We start from the raw sequence: 22,366 nt of genomic DNA on the forward strand, positions 1-22,366 counted from the left end.
AAGCAGCACCAGATCCTAAATACTTAAGCTAAAAATACCCATCTTCATGGTAGAGGTCACATGTACCTTGAGTTGAGTTTTTATTTAATTGTGCTTCATTGTGTACTGGGGACTGAATTATACAAAAAATCTTTTATTCCAAATGGTACTATGTTTACAATAAACTGCCTGGTGTCAGACTCTAAAACTTTTTGACCCAGCATTCGCTAAGTTGTGCTGAACCGAGTTTTCCTTCTTACCTCCCTCAGATTGTTTTCCTGTTGGTCATAGAGGGACCAGCCCCACCCCCACTCACTCACAAATCATCTTAAATCCCATCCCATTGCATTTCTCACGGTGGTTGTTTAGAAAGCAAACCTCTTGGCTCCATCGCAGATTTTTTTTTGGACCAGAAATCCAAAAGTGTGCAAACGGAAATCGATACAGTCAGTAAGTTCCAAGGATCATCGCTGTGCACTATAAAAGTACAAAAGCTTTTCTCTGGGATTTCCTAGTAATACAATGACAAGCAAAATTATTACACTTACTGGATACCCTGTGAAACTCACACAAAGGACCACAATCTAATAGTAGCCTTCCGAGCTTTCTGTTGCATTAATTCTATTCCCTTACCACCACCATCACCAGTATCTGTACCATCACCACCACCACTACCACATAGGACACCAGCAGTTTTCATTCCAGAAATGAAAATCCCTGCCCTCCTCCTGCACTGCCAATAGAAACATCTGTTGTAATTCCACAACAGAACCTGACCACACTGATCTCCTCCTGTTAAAATTCTGCCTCATCACTCAAGCAGTTCTGTGTGTTTTAATAAACAGCCACATGTATTCCATGGCATCAGATTCATGAAATCAGTTGCTGATTAAGAATAAATATTGTCTCCCAGCTGCTAGAAGGGTTCAAGCACTTGAAACTGATTGCAGAATGAAAATAAGTCCAATCTGTGCTGGCCTACAAAGTGTCAATAGAGATGGCTATGCAACACATCTAATACATATTTTTCCTACAAATCACAGGTTGGAGTGGGACCAGGACACCGTGAACAGAAATGCATACTCCAGAAGCACAAAAGAAGGAGCATACTGCCAAGCTGAGCCCCGGGAGGCTGCTACCTGCTTCTGATGCACAAATGAAGAGGACCCCTGGCAATAACTCACTTCCGAAAAAAGATCTCGAGTCACAGGGCCCTTCTCTGGGCTTTTGATTTCGAGAACTTGCGTGTTTGTAATACTGGGATGCGGAGTGCAGGGCCCATGAATACACTTCATTCACCTTCCCAAGAGCACTTTTCCTCTTCTCGGCCAAAGATGGGCCAAGGATCCACATGTACTTTCCAAAAAAGAAAAAAAAAAAAACCATTAAATATATCAGCTCAGTAACCTCCTGCCAGCTCCAGTGACTCCCTCCTGCTCTCCTTCTTCACAACCCCACCCTTCATGGATATCTACAAAGCCGAATCAGAATGACCACTGCTGCTTGAAACAAAGCAGAGAAAACACTCCCCACCCCACCTCCGAAGGAAAACAAAAACAACCAACAACCTCTATGTTGGCATTGCAGTCGGAGACTGCTCTTCCATTTCCCGGCTGCCCAGACTCGAAAAAAAAACCACACAGAAACTATATTAATTACAACACTGTTTGGCCTATTAGCTCAGGCTTCTTATTAACTAACTCTTACATCTTATATAACCTATTTCTATTATTTTATGTTTTACCACGAAGCTCGTGGTTTGTTACCTCTTGCTTCTTGGATGGCTACATGGCGTCTCTCTGACTCTGCCTACTCTCTCTTTATCTCTTCAGCCTGGCTACATTCTGCCCTGCCATAGGCCAAAGCAGTTTTATTCATTAATAAATAAAAGCAACACATATATAGAGAGACATCCCACTTCATGGCATTGTGGGGTGGATTTTCTATTTCTGCTACAGCTGAATTACCTATCAGGTTATTGATTTTGTTACGATCTGAATACTGGATGTTCTGCACACACACATGTTAAAGAGCATGCTGGGTCCCTAACATACTTCAATCCAAGCAATAAGCACGGTGGAGAAGTTGCGCCAACCCCAGAGTGCTCTGTACCTCTCCAAGCTCCATCCCTCCCTGGAACATTAGAGGCCCTTTCTTTTCTCTTCTTTTCTTTTCTTTTTTCTTTTCTCTTCTCTTGGATTCTTTCTTCCTTTCTTTCATTCTTTTTTTTTTGCTAAAATAAATCAATAGGTACATATATTTTCTCGTTGTTCATGAGAGAATGTTAGCCCATGCCTCTCACAGCCCCTGGCTTTCTTTCAAACCATTAAGGTTAAAGTCCCTGTCTCTAAAAGCAAGTCCTTTGCCACAGAGGCTTTCCTATAGGAGGACATAGGAAACCTTAAGGAATATGTAGAGGGAAGCAGTTTGAATCTCAAGAGAACTTTTGTAGGTCAGGTGAGAAAAGGCAGATTGCTTGTCTCACGCCTTTTGGTAACTCCTTTCTCCCACATGCCTAACTAAAGCTAATTGAAACAGTTTGCAGAAATCTCCAAAGGCTGCAGATCTGAAAAACTGAGAATTTAAGGGGGAGGGGGGAAAAGATCATTCTCCAATCATTGTAAATTAAATTAAACTCATCAATTTAGTTACTCCTTTTCAGTTCAAGCCACTCTTTGATAAATGTTCTAATAGAGAATGCTTGGCAAGTTGTAAATACCGTAGGAATTCTGAGACTCAGAAATGAATGCAAATTTACAAAGTAAGCAGCTAAAGATACAAATGATGTGAGCTTGCTGCCTTTGTGGCCATAATAAGTATGTGGTGTTGTCGGGAAGGCTGATCCTAGGCAGCACCAACAGATTTAATGCAATATTTGATACTGAAGGCATAAAGTTCCCTTGGCCTATACAAAGGAGTACAGTTCTGTTAGCCATGATCACATGACATTGTAAAGCTCTTCCAGTTTGGTAGAACTATGACAATCTTGAAACTAAATTCCCAGACCTAAAGTAGGCTGGTTTTTTTTTTTCTGATCTTGCCCTCCCTACCCTGCAGACCCCAGTCACCCACTAGCTAGAGAGGTGTGTTTAGACCTCTGGACATTCTTTTATCTGCCACTAATCTTATTTCACTAGCTACCCAGAACACAGCCCATCAAAGGCCAAAACGGAGAAGTTTCAACCCCTTCCCCATTTCCTTTGTCTTCCCTGTAATTAGCCCAAGATGAGAGGAGACTGTGGCTCCTATTCTTGGACAAGAGACTGCCCTCTGCAGGCATCTTTCAGAGTGAAGACTGTGCTGTCTGAGATCCTTGCTCCTTTGCGCTCCTAGCTGACTTTCCAGGTTCAGCTATTAGGTGAAAAATCACAAAGGCCTTAAATTAGACTCTCCAACCTTCAACCAAAAGTTGACACAAGACCTACTTTTGCCTATTTCAATTTTCCAATGCAAACTTCAATGCAAACCTTTGTCATTTATGTATTTTAAAGCTATCATAGTCAGATTAATTTGAGCTATTCTGAGAGATTTCGGTAGCATCCTATAAAGTATTGACAACAACTCTTAGAACAGTGTTTTGCTTTGCTTTGCTTTGCTTTGCTTTGCTTTGCTTTGCTTTGCTTTGCTTTGCTTTGCTTTGCTTTGCTTTGCTTTGCTTTGCTTTGCTTCCTAGCCTCTAGGCCTGGCTCCTTGGCAGCTACAGCTACCACTGCCAAGCTGAATATAGTCTCTGGTCCAGCCTAACAAAGCTATCATTCTGGAACACAGGAAAACATGTCTTCTCTTCCTTAAGCTCTTTACACTGTCCCACCTCCTGCCACAAACACGCACTCTCTGATCTCCACATTTTAAGAATCAACCAACACATAGGAGTGATTGCAAGGGCTAAAAGTATAGTTATAAATAAACGTGGGTCCTTCCTGGTTGGGGAAGGGATTTATTTATCAAGGAAGTAATACCAGAAGCCATGTTTGGATCCATCCATCCATTCAATCTCAGGATCATCCTGACAGCTTTTGAGGTAAGGTTTGTTGGTCTCCACATGCACTCTTTCCAGGCTTACAGCCACGGTTCTTTTTAAACATGGACAAATGTCCTAACAATAAATAAAACCTCAGCCACTCCTGGCTGCTGTCTCCACCCAGGGGACATGGTCAGACACAGGTAATAAAAGTCCTGCTGACAGGCTGTTGAAGGATCACTTATTTTCCTTCTCTGCACATAAGACAAAGGGCTGATGCAACGAGCCAATGTGGACATTGAAATAAAACCTTCCTCATTAGAAGTCTGCATTTCAAGGCAATGGAAAGGTCGCATCCGAAAAATACCACAGGGGCGAAGGATCCCTAGACTTCAGCACTCAAAGGCCACACACTTGAAACAGTTCTGTAAAATGGAAACAGTCGTATTTCATTCTCCAAGTGAAAAATATGTTTGGCTCACCAAGAAAAAAAAATGGAAGACTGACGAGACAGCTAACAGGGTAAGCCTGAGATTTGAAGAAGCAACTCCAATTACCTTCAGTCACAAGTGATATCAAGTAGAAGCCACAATTTAGTCCCTGGAAACAGGTGGGGGAAAGTTTTGCCAATTTCTTAATGATAAACAGATGTTTATGTGGTATTGCGTTAAGAAAGGAGCAGAATAAAGAAGTGTATAGAGACTTCAGAATTAGGAATGTGGAGAGATTTGTGTGACCTGTTAAAACTTAATAGGGTCACAAAAGTTTGTCATTCTCATATAAAAAATAAAGCAAACCTTCTTGTTCAGTGATAAGATAAGCCACTTTGTTGATGAGGTCAAAAAATATTTCTGAAGTGTTTAAGGACAAGGGATTGGTATGAGGAAAATTCTCACTGAGACTCCTTATGTTGAAATCTCTGAGTCACAGATTTCATTTAAATTCCTGAACAGGTCAGCAGTAATAGTAGTAAATCTGTAATATTCATTACTCACTAGATAAGATTGCAAGTGCCCATATCTGCTGAGTTTCTAATATCTTTATTAGATACCTTCTATTTCATACAACATAACACACAGAGAAAGTAAAACACAGAAATATATAACTTAAGCAACCCACACAGTTAGTGTGAGTTGAGTTCATAATTGTGATGCTAGGTTTTATGTATTTCACCCAAAGGTGAGAAAAGTAGCAATGGAGTAACACCTGAGCAGATGTTTAGCTGTATTATCAGGAATAGGAAGTGTTAAAGACTGCGGGAAAAAATGAAGACTAAATCTATTGGAGATTCAGATTCACTCTTAGGCTGCACCGGCCAAAGTAGAACACAGTGGACTCCATGGTCTTGAGAACTGAGGGAAGCAGTAATTAAAGCTTTGTGGAAGCATGATCTCCAGGGATAGGGGAGGAAGACAAAGATGGCCTTTTGTGGTCTACCAGGCATCAATCTCCCATTCATAACAACACAGAAAGAACAGGAGCTAAGATGCTGAGTTACTTCGATTCCTAAGGAAATGGAGGCCGATAGAATCTTGTCAGATTACTGAGGAGAGACATGACCTAAATGCCTGAATTCTTTGCTTATTAAGCTCTTTTTAAATTTAATTGTAACAGATACATAAAGCACATGGAATTTACATATAAATGAAATGATGTTTTATGGTAATTCATGTGTAATGTTTACATCAGGTTAAATACATCTATCTTTGCAAACATTTGTCATCATTTTAAGTTTAAAAACTATCTAAAGTGCTTTCTTCTAGTTTTTCTAATATCCCAGGTCGCCCCAATCATCAGAAGCACACCGCAACTATCTTCTTCTCCAACTGAAACTTAATCCCCATTGTCACCCTCCACCCACCCTCCTGTTCCTACTTTCTGGTTACCATCATCCTACTTCCGATGTCTATGAGACCAGTATTTTCAGCTCCTGCATCTGAGTGGCAGACTTGCTACTTATCTTCTGTTCTTGGCTGAATATAATGATCTCTTAACTGGCCCAAACAAGAGGGTGTCAATCTTTTTATGGCTGAATGGTGTTCTGTTGTGTATGTACCATATTCTCTCTTTCTATTTTTCGGGGAATGGATATGTTGGTTGTTTCCAGTTTGCAGTATTGTGAAAAGTGTTTCAATAAATGTAACATCACAGGTACTTCTGAAGAATGCTGATTTCTTTTCCTTATATATACACTTAAGGGTAAGATTGCTAAATCATGTGGGTCATTTCAATTTTCCATATTGTTTTTCACAATTCTGTATTAAGTTCTATTTCTTCCAACAGTGAACAAAGATTCTCTTATGTCTACCTCCTGCCCAGCCCTGAGTGGAGTCTTTTTGATACCAGCTATTCTTACTAGAGTAGGTGATATTGCCTTAAGATTGTAATTCACGTTTGTATGATGATTAGTGGTATGAAACAGTTCTCACAGTTTCATGTACCTGCAAGCCAGGTTTTTGCCTTAGAAAATGTCTGTTTAGGTTGGCTGCCTATTTCTGATCAGATAGTTGAAGGCCTTTTGCTTTTGGGTTTTAGGGTTTCCTTATCTATTCTAGACATCAACCCCTGGTCAACTATATAGTCTGAAAATCCTTTTTTCCCATTTTGTAGATTGTCCTTTGGCTCTGAAGACTTTCTTTGCTGTGTAGAAGATCTGAAACAGAACTTAGCACTTTTAAAAGCATCCCATGAGTCCAGAGAGAGTAGTGGCAATTGTGATGGTAAAGGCTAGAATTGCTCTCATTTTCGTGAACTGAACAAATCCAAAATTCTCTTGAGTAAAGAGAAGGTAAGCCTCCCCCTATGGGAAATGAGTAATAACTGGACATCAGTCTGTGAAAACAAAAGCTGGAATGTCAGGGACAACTCTTCTGCCTCCTTTTGCAGGAATTAGAACTCTACCTATACCTTGCAGACATCAGTCAACTGCTATTGATTTGTAAAGACAAAAAATAATACGTCTCTTCTTCTATCAAGAAATGCACAGAAGTGTCTTGTGTGGGGTTTATGTGGGTGAGTGCACGTTTGCATGTAGATGCACATGGATGTACATGAAGTGTCTTGTGTGGGGCTTTTTGTGGGTGAGTGCACGTTTGCATATGGATGCACATGCATGTGTGTAGAAAGGCTCAGACTCAGTTTTGCATGTCCTCTCAATACCACTCCACCTTGATTTTGGGAACAGGGTGTTGCACATGACCTGGTGTTCTCTGCTTCAGTCAGACTGTGTGTTGCATGTGTGCTAGAGATCCATCCGCCTCCACCTCCACAGTGCTGGGATGCTAGAGATCCCAGCTCAGATCCTCTTGCTTTCACATTGTAGACTGAGCCATCTCCCTAGACCCTGCAAGGAAATGTCTTACTTCCCATGTTTAGGGAGAAAATTTACAATTTACTCATTGTTGATTTGTGGATTATTTTCAGCTAAGATGGACTTCGTTGACTTCACCTGTGTTTCATTGTTGTCTGTGTAATCAAAGAACTCAGCCATTCAGCAGGAGAATGAGGATGAGAGCCTCACTCAAAATACCATTGCATTTTATTCTTCACGGGAACTTTTGTAAGATCAAAATAAAGTAGCTGGTTATGATTCTCAAATATGTTAGGCAATTACCATCCTTTTGTATGAGCCATTGGTGGTGTTGCCGTGTGGAAGTAATTCCCACTTGCCCTACAGTCTCACCTTCTGGTTTCATCCAGAATGCCTTCCTATTCTTTATGTCCTCCACAGGGAACACATCAAATTCTCTCCCCACGGCTTTTTTCTACCTAACACAAAGGAGCCATGACTAAGATAATGAGGCCTTCAAATACCAGAAGAGGTGATTAGTATCATTTGCTCTAAACTGAGTTAAGAGAAGCAACTTCTGTGTGATAGATAATCCAGTCTGTTGCTTTTATTTGCTTCTGAGTCATTGGCAGGCATGCAAAGCACGAAGCTCCCACTAGATGTTTCTAATGACTCAGTGTGTTGGGTTGAATAAAAATGTCCCATAAACTCAGAGAAAGTGGCGCTATTACAATGTGAGGCCTTGTTGGAAGAAGTGTGTCATTAGGGGCTGACTTTAAAGTCTGGGCCAGTGTGTCTCAGTTTCTTTGTGCCAGCTGCGGATCAAGATGTAGAACTCACAGCTCCTTCTCCAGCACCATGTCTGCCCGCACTGCCATACTTCCCACCGTGACGATAGTGGCTGAGCCTCTAAACAGTAAGCCATCCTCAATTAGTTTTCCTTTATAAGGGTTGCTGTGGTCATGGTGTTTCTTCACAGCAATAGAACACTGACCAAGACACTCAGTTTTACTCATCTTTAGCTTAAGTTGAAGAGGCTAATGTTACTTTTCTTGTTACAACTTCAAAAGTTTTAGCCCCTTTACACCCCCGTTGTAAGAAATAGACTCTCCTCAGTAAGCTCTGAAGAAAATTGATAACAAGAAGAAAAATAGAGAAATAAAGATGTTAAAAATTAACAAGATTGAAGTAGAATACAAAAACTGAGGGCTCATTTTTTTGCTTTTTTTAAAATGGGCTCTTGTTGGTTTGTTTATTAAGACACAAGCCTCACATAACACAGGCTAGCCTTGAACTCACTATGTACCTAAGACGGGCCTTAAAGTCCTGATCTTCCTGCTTCTATCTCTTAAATGCAGTATTATAAGTCAGATGTTCACCACTATGCCTAGTTTTAGGCAGTGCTGGGAACTTAACCTAGGACATCATGCATGCTTGGCGAGCATACTACCAACTGAGCTGCACGGATGTTTCTATTTAATATGGCAAGACATTTTCATTGTCATGTTCACATAAATCTTATGATGTAAGCTTTGGAGAGTCACTAGTGTGAGTAACAACTGGGATCTGAGCTCCACAGATGCCTTCTGCATATGTGTTGCTTTTATTGGTTAATGAATAAAGCTTTGTTGACCAAAGTCTTAGCAGAATGAAGTCAGGTGGGGAATCTGAACAGAGATAGAGAGAGAGTAGGCAGAGTCAGGGAGATGATGTGTAGCTGCCGAAGGAGAAAAATGCCAGAACCTGACCAGTAAGCCACAGCCTCATGGTGATACATAGATATAGGTTAATTTAAGATATAAGAGCTAGCTAGGACTACATCTGAGTAGCTGGCCAAACAGTGTTGTAATTAATATAGTTTCTGTGTGGTTATTCAAGTCTGGGTGGCCAGGAAACCTAAGCACAATCTCTGCTTACACATGATGATGTAGTCAGTGCTAGATGCAGTTATTCAGGAAGATCAGAGCTTGCATAAACTCACTGTCTTCCTTTTCCCACTTCTCCTCCATCCAGGACCCAACCTTCTTGGATAGTGTTGCCCACACTCAGGGTAGGTCTTTCCCCGACATGCTGTTCCACATGCCAGTCCTTTGGAAATACCCTCACAGAGACACCCAGAAGTGTGCCTGACTAATCTCCCAGGCATCTCCTAGGATGATAAAGTGATCTTCGAAATTAGCTACTACAGATATAATTCTCAGATAATATATTAATGTGAACAGGAAAACTGATATCAGTGCCTGTATTATTATAAATTATTGTTACAAAGTCTAAGTGTTTTCTTAACACTTAGAGCTGGTGTGACTACAAACAACACGGACTATAAGGGAAAAGACATGTATAGCATAAAAGGTTAATATATTTAATTTGTATAAACATGTTTTGTAACGTGTGTGTGTGCCAGGTAGTAGTGGTGAACACTTTTAATCCCAGCACTTAGGAAGCGTAGGCAGGAGAATCTCTGTGAGTTCAAGGTCAGCCTGGTCTGCAAGGCGAGTTCTAGGACAGTCAAGGCAATGCAGAGAAACCCTGTCTTGAAAAAACAAAAATAAAAGGAAGAAAGAAAAGAGAGGAAAAAAGGAAAGAAAGAAAGTCTTGGGGCTGGAGAGATGGCTCAGTGGTTAAGAGCACTGCCTGCTCTTCCAAAGGTCCTGAGTTCAATTCCCAGCAACCACGTGATGGCTCACAACCATCTGTAAAGAGGTCTGGCGCCCTCTTCTGGCCTTCAGGCATACAGACAGAATATTGTATACATCATAAATAATTTTTTTAAAAAGAAAGTCTTATATAATTTACTGATGTTAACACTGATATGTAGTAACTTCTATATGCTTCACATTAACTTTTAAGAAGAAAATATCCTGGGTTTATGCTAAATCGTTGACTCTCTAGTATGATGGCAGCCAGACCTAATTGGAATAGAGGCAAGGAAGAGCAGGTTAAGGCAGGAAATGCAGGGTGTTATTTCAAATTTTCTTTCCTCTAGGAAGAAAACAAAATGATGGGACAGTGGTTTGAGAGTAGAGGGGGTCAGGAGAGTTTGTAATCTAGATAAATACACACATATGTGTGCTGATGAGAAGTACTGCATTCCGTTTACAAAGCAGTGGAAACTCTTATTGAAACGGACACATTTCATCTGATTCTTCTTGAATTCCTGCGCTTAAAACTGGCATCTATCTTTTTCTAAAGGAAAAGTTCTAGACCCTTAAAGTTTGCTTTGAGATCTAGAGAAGAGCTAATAACATCTAACTGGATAAAGTCCCCCAAAGGATTATGTTAACATTTTAATTTATCAGGGAAAGGTTCTCATTTACACTTTTAATGATTACAGATTATTAAACTGGGTAAATGGACCCAGCATGATGCGAAACTGGTAAAGCAAATGTAAGATGAAGTCAGTGCATCAAATACATGCAAACACATGCACTGAAATGCTTATAGAGTCTACTGAGGCATATTAATGTATTAAAATTCAAGCAGCTCCTATATCTTTCATCTTAAATTTTCTTAGGAGTTTATATCAAAAAGGACTGCGAATTAATTTCAATTATTTTCAGAGATCTATAAAATGTGACCCCAGTGCATTCGGAAGCATTGAGGTCTCCGGGCTGCTATAACTCCTTTCTAAGGCAACTGAATTTTCTAGTTATTTGTGAATGGCTGAATGATATGCAGCCACATTGATTCATCATATCTTTAGAATACATGGGATACTCAGTTATCCATTTTACTAAAATGTACACGCTTGTAATATGTGACATAAAACAATGGTTGTTTGCTAACCCTCTCCCATGTGTGCTAAAGAATCCATATTTTAGATGGGCACACAACAATTCAGAAAACCATTTCCCAATCCTATTTAGCCTATCTGTGACAATGTGGTGGAAAGTTGGCCTTTGGGTGTGTAGAAGTAGCAAAGCTCTTTTCTTTCTTCTTGTGGTAACAGAACACCCTGATGAAACAACTTAAGAAAGGAAGGGCCCACTTGAGCTCACAATTGCAGGTCACAGAGATCAGAAACTTAGAGTAACTAGTTATATCCACAGTCAAGAGTAGAGAAAATGAATGCATGCATGTTTACTCATAGCTCACTTTCTCCTCTTTTAAGCAGTCCAGGGCTTGAACTGAGGGAAGGCACCACCCACTTTTAGGCTGGGTATTCCCATATCAATTAGCATAAGCAAGGTATCTCCCCACTCTCGAGATGCCCTAGGACCATCCTATTCTAGACAGTTCTTCACCGAATCTCTCTTTTTAGGTGAGTCTAGATTCTGTCAAGCTGGCAATTAAAGCTATCCTATCCTAACTACTTTGCAGAGTTTTCTTGTGATAAGGATGCTCAGCTCCCCTTTGTCTCTTCCTGTTTTCCCAGTAAATGATACCATCTAGATGAGAGGTGGTAACAATATTTATCTATGGGTATAAGAATAAGATTTAGAATGTCGTTAGAAATTATGCTGGCACATCAAAGTAGAAGTAGTAAATTATTTCCAAAGCCCGTTACCTCAATAGCTGTAGGAAGTTAACTAAGTTTCTAGCAGTAGGCATCATTTCCCCCTGTTGGGTGGACCCTAAGTCCAACTAGACACTATTGGCTACCACCACATGTGAGTACCACTTATGCATTGTACAGATATTGCGCCTTGTTGTATTCCTGCTGTTTAGGATAATTAATTGCTTCCCTCTATTAACAGTTTGCATATTACCTTCTAGTAGCATGGGATAGACCACAGGAAGGAGGCCTTCATGTTGACATTCTCTAATGTTCAAATGCTGAGCATACCATTTATAGCAGTTGGTTAAGATGGAGACCCAAATTTACTGCTTGAATTCAAACACCAGTATTTTTCATGTAGTTAATGTTTTTCCCATGAAAGTCACAGAAGCACTCATTACATGTAAAGATTGAATTGGGTTATACAACAGAAAAGAAAGGAAAGAAGGAAGGAAGGAAGGAAGGAAGGAAGGAAGGAAGGAAGGAAGGAAGGAAGGAAGGAAGAGAGGGACGGAGGGAGGGAGGGAGGGAGGGAAGGAGGGAGGGAAGGAGGGAGGGAGGAAGGGAGGAGAAAAAGAAAGAAAGAAAATAAAATATTCCAGATGCCACTAAAAACAGCTTCAACCGGATATCTAGAGCTTAAATAAAACTTCAAATACTAATCTGGAATCTGAAAGAGAAGCTCAATCACTTGCCTCTTACACTTTCTTATATCCCTTCTTTTAAAGAGCCTATGTTGGACCTAGGCAGATGGGTCAGTCTCCACAAACATGAGACCCTGAGTTTGGATTCCCAGAACACACATAAAAAAATGTCAGGGTGATGTATGCCTAGAACCCCAGCCTTGGAGAGCTGATGGGCAAGAGACAAGCAGATCCCCAAAGCTCATTATCCATCCAACCCAACCAAATCCCACAGGTTCCGTGAGATACAGTCTCAAAAAATAAAAGAAGCAAGCATCCCAGAAAAGAAACTCAACCTCAATCTGGGCCCTGCATAAACAAGAACACATATGTGAGTGCTTGCAAACACATATATGCACATATACAGACCACATACATACCTAACACACACATAAATAAAATAAAATGCCTAATTGTTAGTGATACTACATTATATACATTACTTAAAGTATATAACATTAAAATATTAAGTACATAGAGTATCATGCATTGGTTCCCCTGTTCAAAAAAGAAAGCATCCACCCAATAGTCATGGGTAATATCTAAAACTTTGAGCACAGAAGCACCAAGTGTAGAGATTACACCACAACCTAAAGCTGCTCTAGATTATGGAAATGAACCCCAACTCTGTGAATGAGCTCCTCCCTCACATGGGAAAGGAGAGCAATATGCTTCACTTGAGGCAGCAGATGCCAGGGGCCAAAATAGCTGCATTCTCAAGGGAGGTCTCCCTGTGGGAACAGCAGATGGTGAAAGCTTCCCAAAAAACTCAGCTTTTCCACTGGAAAAGAAAAGTAAGATCCAAGTAAGTGGGAAAAGTTCCAAGGCATTTCAGGTGACGGGAACTGTGTGGTCACACATGGAAAGGCAAGAAAATGCAGAGCTCCTCCATTGAAGTCTATCCAACTGAACTGGAAAGAGGCATTCCATGGCAAAAATGTAAAGAACAGATAACTAAAAAGCCAGGTCATCAATCTAAAATGCTTAGCTGATAATAGAATCCTCAAGTTTTTTTAAAGGAACAGAATTCCTATAAGGAAAATTGTTTTATCACTGATAATGTTTAGCATTGCCAGTGTACTGCAACTGAAAAAGGTAGGTTGATGTCAGTTGGTTACGAAGTGTTTCTAAATTCGTCAGCTGATGAGCCTCCATTGACAGAGCCCAAGGATGCCTGTTACCTTGCCCTAGGTTTAGAAAATGTTGGAGCAACTATTCTTGTGAAATACGACGCTCAGGGCTGGGCAAATGGCTCAGTCAGTAAAGTGATTGCTGTACAATCATAAATGCATCCATGCTACAAAAAGCTAGGAAGTTGTGGAACTTGAGAAATGACTCAGGAGTTAAGAGCACCTACTACCTTTGGAGAGGACCAAAGTCAGGTTCCCAGCACCCACATCAAGTGGCTTACAGTCACCTGAAACTCCAGCTCCAGGGATCTGCTGTCCCCTTCTGGCCCCTATGCCCATGTATAGGCAAATAGGCAAGTATAGATGCATGTATGCATGTGTGTGTGCGCGCACACACGTGCGCATGCACACGCACGCACACACACTAAAAATAAAATACAATTTTTAAAGGCCAGTGTGGCAGTGCACACCCATAATTCCAGCAGTGGGTAAGTGAAGACAGGTTTGTTGGTCAACCAATCTAGCTCAATCAGAGAGTACCAGGTTTAGTGGGAGACACTCTCCAAAGAAAGGAAGGAAGGAAGAAAAGAAGGAAGGGAGGGAGGGAGGGAGGGAGGGAGGGAGGGAGGGAGGGAGGGAGGGAGGGGAGAGGAGAAAGAAGGCCTGCTTGCCTGCCTTCCTGTCTGTCTGTCTGTTTTAGATAAGATTATTAGTCCTTGGGTGAACCATTATGACCAAAAAGCAAGTTAGGAAGAAAAGGATTTGTTTGGCTTATACTTCGACAACACTGTTCATCACTGAAGGTAGTTAAGGCAGGAACTCAAACAGTGCAGAAACCTGGAAGCAGAAGCTGATGTAGAAGCCATGGAGGGTTACAGCTTACTGGATTGTTCCTTGTGGCTTGCTCCATTGCTTTTCATAGAACCCAGGACCATCAATCCAGGGATGGCACCATTCACAATGGGCTGGACTCTCCCCATCAACTCATGAAAAAAAATGCTTTATGGGCTTGCCTACAGCTTGATCTTATGGGGACATTTCTTAATTGGGGGCCATTAATTGTATCACATTAACTTGTGTCAAGTTGACATAAAACTATCCAGCATACTATCTACCTATCCGTCTGTCTGTCTGCCTGTCTGTCCTTATACTACTTGTTTCCTGGGTGTGGGCTAAGTATATCACATACATTCCCCCTTAATCCTAAAACATTCCTATAATTATTGTCACCGTCATTTTGTAGATGAGGAAATGAGGCTTAAAGAAATTAATTGGCTTGCCCGTTCCCACTGCCAGTGGGTAGGGAAGCAAAGCCAAAAGCAAGTATTTCTGGAACGAAACTGCATGTTCTTAACCAGTTTTCCTGGTGGTGTTCTCATCAATAATTACGAGTTTCTTGTTCTCAAACTGCCTCTGGTCCTGGCTTTCCTTGTGCGTTCTATGCTGCCACCATCTGGTCTCTTGAAAAAAGTTCAGGCTTTTCTTAAGCAGTTATTTTGCTGCCCCTGAAGAGAGGATGAAGTTTGTGTGGACTCCATGTGCAGGAGTTAAATACCTTAGAGCTTATCAGTATCCTCCCCATTTGTTCATATGCAATGTGTGAGGGCCACTCAGAGATCTGAATGGAAATTAACTGTGCTAGCTGGAGAGAAATTCCAAGCCAAGCAACCACTGTGTGCAAAGGCTGCTGAGGGGGTATGTCAATTCTGGATTCAGAGAGCCGATGGAATCTGATACACGTCTTATACACACACACACACAATTGATGGGAAGCTAGAATTAGTGAGGACAGAGGAGCCGAAAAGGAAACACGTGCTCTAAGGTCAGGGAAAGACATTCAAAGGGTCAGGAAGGAAGCAGCACAGATTTAGTCCTTAGTCACTCACTTGCAGAAGGCTGATGGTCACAACCTTGTAGAAAATAAAATAAAATAAAGCATGTCCATGCATATAGCAATGCCAATAGGCCTTGCCGGTGCTTCACTAGCATCCAGTTTCTTCTGCTGATCTTCATCTACCAAACTTGTATTCTGTGGAGGAGATGGAGGCTAAACAAAAACATCCTTCAGCTCTATGGCAAAGTGAGGCAGCCTCTTGTGTAGAATGAGCCAACATCGGGAGTTAGAAGCTCTACCTTCTCTTCTGACCTCTCTACCCTCCATGTCTTCCTGAGCCTTGAAGCCAGCAACCTCTCAGAGCCATGCAGTTCACAGACCTTGAATCCCTTGTTTGCGAACAGAACTTTAACACATATTGAGATTTTTAGAATAATGAGGATGGGAGATAAAAAAAAAACAGCAGGTTTTCAATGCCTACTCAACTTCCGGTTACTATGTGTGTTACTTCAAATCTATTGTTTCAGTTCAATTAGGAAGATTGCCTGAGTTCAAGGCAACCTGGGCTGCAGAGTGAGACTGTGTTTCCAAACAATAAAAACAAAAAAACACCAAATCTGTCATCCCATTTAATTAACTTTCCCAAGAATGCTATAAAACAGAGATGTAGCCCTCCCCTAACACTACATGACAGATACCATTCTAAATGATCTAACCCTGCGGACATACTAAGAAGGTTTGGAGCTGTCAGACCTGGTTCCAGAAGCCATTAACCAACACCACATTCTAACTCCTGCTCGATACATGGGTACCCCCTCCCACCCACTACGCCCAGGTGTACATGTGTGCAAACATAATGCCTTTTCTGTTTCTAACTTAGCAGTGGAGTCACAGAAGGAGTAGATTCAGAGTTCGTATAATCTGAGACACATCACGCGCTCTGCATCCATTCTAACACCGCCCCCCCCCGCCCCCAGCTACCTGACAAGGAGTCAAGTTTAACACAAGATGACAAAGAAACTGACCACTGTGTAGTTTCTCTTACCATGGTCTGGAACTCATAAAACTTCTTAAAAGACAGGAGATTGGTCTTAGCATTCTTATAGTGAGAACTGATAATGTTCCAACTGGACAGCGTTGTACCAGAAGAAACCATGATAGGCTGGGGAGTTTGCACTACAGAAGTGTGTTTTCTTACTATCCTGAGTGAGGTAAGCCAGAACCAAAAGGAGGAACATGGGATATACTCACTCATATTTGGTTTCTAGCCATAAATAAAGGACATTGAGCCTATAATTCGCCATCCTAGAGAAGCTAAATAAGAAGGTGAATCCAAAGACAAACATATACGCATCCTCCTGAATATTAACCTTCATCAGGTGATGAAAGAAGACAGAGACAGAGACCCACATTGGAGCACCCGACTGAAATCTCAAGGTCCAAATCAGGAGCAGAAGGAGACCGAGCACGAGCAAGGAACTCAGGACCGCGAGGGGTGCACCCACACACTGAGACAATGGGGATGTTCTATTGTGAACTCACCAAAGCCAGCTGGCCTGGGTCTGAAAAAGCCTGGGATAAAACCGGACTATCTGAACATAGCAGACAATGAGGACTACTGAGAACTCAAGAACAATGGCAGTGGGTTTTTGATCCTACTGCACGTACTGGCTTTGTGGGAGCCTAGGCTGTGGATGCTCACCTTACTAGACCTGGATGGAGGTAGGTGGTCCTTGGACTTCCCACACGTCAGGGAACCCTGATTGCTCTTTGAGCTGATGAGGGAGGGGGATTTGATCGGGGGAGGGGGAGGGAAATGGGAGGCGGTGGCGGGGAGGAGGCAGAAATTTTTAATAAATAAATAAATAAATTTGAAAAAAAAAAGAAGTGTGTTTTCTTATAATCCCAGGGGTTAAAAGTCTGGGGTCTATATGTTAGTAAGGTTGGTTTCTTTTCCTCCAGGCTTTCCCTGTCTGGTAGATTGCTATCTTGTTCATGTTTTCCTGGGATCTTTCTTCTGGGTGCCTCTACCATATTCTTTTAGAAATACTCCTGTCAAACCGCCTATAATGCCAGTTGCAGGGGATTCATCGCCCTCTTCTGGCCTCTGCAGGCACCAGGCACTCCCACAGTGCTCTTGCATATAAGCAAGCAAAACACGTTTACACATACACACAAAATAAGTCTTTAAAAATACTTGACTCCATGATTTATAGTTTGAATACATCCATTGGTTTTGGATTATAGGAAGTTTTGTTCAAAACAAGCTGATTCTAATTACTTTGTTTCTTCTTGTAATCATATGCATGATTACTCCCACATTGAAAATAAGATTTCTCGGGCAAGTAGCATTATTATTTTGTATAGAATATCCTAGCAACATCACAAGAAGATCCACATACTAATATATTCAAACACTTGGAATAAATTCCTGTTTTTCAAAATAAATAAGACTTACTCAGTAATCAGTTTTTTAATTAATTCAATACCCATGCATATAATTACCAATTTTATACATTTAGTACAAATGAAACTCTAGAGAAAATCGGTATCAAGTAGCAATTATAAGTCTAGTATGTTTATATTTTATAAGTTTTCATGCTGAATGCTCAAAAGAATAATAAACAGTTCATCAAGAAGTAAACTTTATCCTAAGAAACAGAACAAGACAACAGAAATACTCTATATTCTAGTGCTGAATACAACAGGCCTAGCTGTGCATCTTGGGGTTTGTTTTGTTCCTTTCCATTGCATCCTAGAAGTAATAAGCACCTGAGTAAAGATGGGATGACTTTCTCACTCCTGGAGATGATCCCAACATCTTCAAGTACAGCGGGCTAATACGGAAGTAAAACTACTAGGTAGTGTGGAAATCTTGTCTAAAGTGTCCGGTCATGTGATGGGTTTGCTCTGCTCCTTTTACTAAGGGTGTTCTTTGCCTGATCTTTCACCTTTTACTTATGTCTTTGTCTCTAATTCCTCTTACACTGACTGTTGCATGTGATGTGTTTGTGCAGTGGCATGCTTCTGGCAGGGCCTGCCGGAGCACCCACTTAATGCAGGGACCTCCACCTGTGTGCTCTCCCTGCAGCAGACAAGCTCTCTTCCACATGCAATGAATCTGCTTTCTCATTCACTGGCAGCTTTCATTCTCCACTTTTTTTCTTTTTTCTCCAAAGACCTGAGCATATCTGCCTATCTACTCTGTCTCTTTAAATGTCCTGTTTGCTACAATGTGCAAGTCAGAGATGGAGAAGCCAGCTTCCTCTCGCCAACACACAGTTTCTCCCTTTCTAACTATACTCAACTCCTGTTTAATATGTGTGTGTATGCGTGTGACTTTTGATTAAACTTTATGTGTGTATGTGTATGTGCGCATGGAACTTAAATTCAATGTGCATATATGTTCATATAATTATGACTTTAAAATGTTTTAAACAGCCACAATGAGCTTTTTAAAATAGTTCTAATGAGCTCTGTTTATCGGATCTCCTTCTAGAGTAAAAAAGGAAAAAAAAACAAGTCTCAAATACTTTAAATTAGTATGTACTTTTAGATGATGATAAAATGCATGATTAGAGTTATTATACTGTATACGTGATTTAACTCTGCTTTAAAACATATTATATATAGTAATAATAATTTAAGTTTATAAAAATTGTCTCAGAGTAACAAAAGCTAACTTAGAGATTTACACCACCCAGCCCTTCACGTAAGCTGTTTACAAGACTCTAGTGTCAGTTTTTAGTGTTAAGCTTCTATTGCAAAAGGGAATTTTTCTTTATTTCTTCGTCCTTCAGAAGCATAAATCTGACCTGCTAAGTTAAAAAACAGCTACAGTCAAACTGGAGGACTCTGGGTAAAACATCCCTCCACAAGCTCTCAGCTTGGATCCAGCTCTCCAGGCAGATGCTATACTAGGACAATTGGAGTCATAGCTCAGATTCACCCAGTAGACAGACGACCCTCAAATGCTCAGAGATCTGGAAAATATGGAATTCAAAATGTTTAATTCCAAAGACTTTCATAATAGAGAGACAGGTCAGTTCCTGGCACCACCCCTATTTTCTCCAAAGAAAATGACTGGGAACAGAAGAATCTCTACCCGGAACTTGCTTCTTAAGTGGCAGCACTAACCATTGAGCAAACATGCCTTTCACCTCAACTGTTGCAAAGACTTCTTAAGATGTGAACAGTCACAGGAATTGACTGACTCATATTGCCTCAGGCAAAAAGCAGGCTAGTCCTCCCATGAGTCCTTACTTCACAGACACCTATGGGATCTTCAGGGGCCTTGCAGGCCTACCTCTTCCAACTAGAAAACATATGTTGCCCTAAGATTTGCCCTCACCGATCATGGAGGACTGAGAGGTGGCTGTCTAGGTGGCCAATCAAGTAAGTTTCTGTCATTTTTAATCATTAACTCAGGAAAAATTTATCTTTCTGAAGAACTCTGATGCAGTTTGATAACTAATAGCTTTGCCAGCTTGCCAGCCGGACCAAGGCTTCAGCTTCCTTCTCAGTTCTCTGTGTAAAATTTGGGTCACAGGCCTCACTCTCCAGAGTCAATACTAAGTCCAGATACAATTTACCCCGTTACCAGACTCGAGAAGAGACAGACAAACAGAACAGATTTCTCCTGAGAGTTAAGGTGATGCCATAATGGTAAAAGGAACAGTTTTAAGACAGAAAGTTTAAGCTGTGAGGATCTAAGAATGTTTTAGGATCTAAGAAGGTGCTTTCAAGTGTGTAGATGCAATTTATAAAGGTCTGAGGAAAAGGACTTAAGTGCTGATAATCAACATTAATCAATAAATTTCAGATAAGTCGTTAATCTAGCTCTGTCAGAGAGAGTACTATCATGATCATCTCAGCCACAAGCTCAAGATTTTAAATTCCCTTTGACTGTTTTCTAACTGTAAACCTCAAAGATGTCTTTCACTGTGGAAAATCGTCTGTCACAGTTTTCTGGATAGGAGAAAGAGGGTTAATGCTTTTAACCAAAATCATTTCCAGTATGAGTATACTGCCATTTCTAATGTGTCTAAAACTTAGGTTTCCACAAACTCTAAGAATTCCAGGACATCGATTTGGACTCACCTCAAACAGGTCGGATGCATCTCTCCCTCCCTAAGCCTCCCCACATTCCCCTGGACTTGACACCCCGCTTCCTCAATTACCAGGACCTAAAGAAAAGTTTTTTCCTAAACTTAATTTTCTCCTCTGCACTGACAGCATCTTGTCAGGCCTAAGAGGCGCCAGACAGTTCCACATAGCCTGGACAGCAGTAAAACAACCAGACACCCTAGGACATGGCCAGCACCCCAGCTTTCTCAAGTTCCCCAAAGGTAGTCGACACCCCAGATCAGCAGGAATCAGTCTTGAGAGCTCAAAGCCCTCATTTCCCTAACATGCCATGCCTAACTCCTCACCTTTTATGAATAAATAAAGAAGGGAGGAATGTTAGCATCCAGATGAACCTGGTCCCACCCCTTGAGGACCTGACAGAGTGTGTCATGGCCTGGGTCACACTTGCATGCAGGGCAGGCAGTATGCTGTCTCTTTAAAAGGCGAAACCGTGTACTTCTCTCTCTTCTTTCTCTTCCCCTTTCTCGCCCTGCATTTCTCTGTCTCTCTCTGTCTCTGATTCTCTCTCTGTCTCTCCCTTCGTCGTCTTCTTCTTCTTCCTCCTCTTCCTCTTCTTCTTCTTCTTCTTTTTCTCCTGTCCCCAGAGGCCAGTCTCTTCCCTCCCCGCCCCTTTTCCCCCTTTTCTCAATAAACTCCTCACTTAAGCTCTGTCTGCTTGGCATATTTGTCTCTCATGTTTGCCCCGCTGTGAGGGCTCACCTGCCAAAGTCCCTCTAGCACAGAATCCCTACACTGAGAAGGAACAGAAAAAGGTTCTTTAGGTTTAAAACCAAATAAATACTGTATAAAGGGCCCAGAAGGATGAATCAACAACCACATTCTTACTCCTAAGAAGAAGCTAATTGTGAATTACTAAAAACATTATTCAAATGTTTTAGTTTCCCTTTTACATGTCAATTAAGAGAGAGACATATATAAGAAAAGATAAAGAGTGCATACAAAGTATTATATCTCTGGAAATGCAAAGGTCTTATATGCCCAATGTGTCTGTAAAGTCACCAAATTACATTAATTATGATTATAGCTAAGCCTCAATTATATAATAGAGAAAACATATTATTCAGGTATTTCATCCCAAATAGAAATTCTTTCAAAAAGTTGCAAATGTTCGTTATCAAAATGAAAATGCAATTTTTTGATGTGGAGAATTTTATCATGTTATTTTATGATCCACGGCAAAATGTTTGTTCCTACCAGCCTGGTCTACAGAGCTAGTTCCAGGACACGCTCCAAAGCCACAGAGAAACCCTGTCTCGAAACCCCCCCCCCAAAAAAAAATGTTTGTTCCTCACCCTGTGTCATGGCTATTTGATATTTGGAACTGAGTATTGGTGGTGGCTGATATTCACTGTATTAAGCTAATACTGGTTTTTCATCATTTCCTGCATTTCACAATGCTACTTTAACCACCTACAAATGCCATGGACACTTTTCACCTCTCCTTAAGGCTCTGTGTTGCATCACTCAAGATCCTCCCACATTGAATCCTAAAGTGCAGGGTGGTGGATCTTTTAGAGCCCACATTTCTTAAGTTCTACGTAATGAATCATTATAGACGCTAAGTTATAAACTTTAAAACGCTTGTTCAATTTAGAGATTTCTTTTACAAAAGAAAGTGTCTTGGTTTGCTTTATTTGTCACTTGGATAAAAAAAAATCAACATGATCAAAAGCAAACAGAGGAGGAAAGGGTTAATTTGACTTGCAGGCTGCAGCCCATCAGGCAGAGAAGCCAGGAAAGCAATATGGAAGCCAGAACTGAAGTTGAAAACACCAAAGAACACTACTCACTGGCTGGCTTTCCGTAACTTGTTCAGCTTTCTTCTTCAGTGCAGTCACTTGCCC

This window comes from Microtus pennsylvanicus, chromosome 7 (assembly GCF_037038515.1).
Source record: "Microtus pennsylvanicus isolate mMicPen1 chromosome 7, mMicPen1.hap1, whole genome shotgun sequence".
Classification (NCBI taxonomy): Eukaryota; Metazoa; Chordata; class Mammalia; order Rodentia; family Cricetidae; genus Microtus; species Microtus pennsylvanicus.